The sequence below is a fragment of the Petromyzon marinus genome, chromosome 1 (assembly GCF_048934315.1).
Source record: "Petromyzon marinus isolate PM22_M1 ecotype Great Lakes invasive population chromosome 1, UKy_Petmar_22M1.pri1.0, whole genome shotgun sequence".
Lineage (NCBI taxonomy): Eukaryota > Metazoa > Chordata > Hyperoartia > Petromyzontiformes > Petromyzontidae > Petromyzon > Petromyzon marinus.
This window is the reverse complement of record NC_133667.1, coordinates 1,081,585-1,082,500: the sequence shown is the minus strand read 5'-3', so window position 1 is coordinate 1,082,500 and position 916 is coordinate 1,081,585.

The window sequence follows — 916 nt, the reverse complement described above, 5'->3', positions numbered from 1 at the left end:
ACTGGAGCGCTGTGAAACACAAGTGCCCTCCCTGTCGGTGCGATCCTTTGGAGCAGTGGTTCTTAACCTTCACTGCAGCAGCCTGTTGGGAGCCCTTTGCTTCCCAGAAAGGGCATCTCGCACCGCCAGAGGGCGCGTTGCCCCCACCCCAGTTTTAAGAAGCGCACAGCTTTGCTGGTGACAGATTGCTCCACTCGAGAGCGAAGGCCGTGCGCTACGGACTCGCTCGCGTTGAACTTCTTTCGCTCCGTACGTCGCCAGCCCTGCTAATGGGAGGTGCGGGAGAAGTACGGTAGCCCGTCTGCGTCTAATGTTGAAATGGTGTCTGCTGCAGTACAGCATACGGAACCTTGTGGGTGCTTTGGTGCTGTGCGGAACGAGCAGAGACTTAGCGCAATATTTATTATATAGTCAAATATTATAATGTACCTTTATACGGACGGACAGCGGTAAACATGCCCACACTATGCACAATTACACACCCACATTTTATATATATAGATATATATACACATGCGTAAGTGCACTTAGTGCAGTCGTTTATATTGTCTGTCTGCTTGTTTAGTTATACTTTGATGTTTCACGATGGCTTCCCAGCAGCTGTCTCGCGAATATATTTATGGCCAGTGTTTTGTGTGTGTAATGAACAGTGTGTCCACGGCACGCAGTTATCCATCGTTTTGCCTTGCACGTCGTTCCGTTAGCTGCTCGCAAGGGGTTCGGTCAGAGTGTTTGCAAGGCCAGGGGATGTTGAAGGCACACGCGTGTTCGCAGTCCCGCAACAATGAGCCCAGACGATGAATTACCCACGTGCTATCCGGGGATTCATCTTCTCGCTCCATAGTTTCCGGAACGCAGTTAGGCTGTGTTCGTGAGCAAGGATTAACTATTGGCGTAAGGCACTACCACTAGAGTA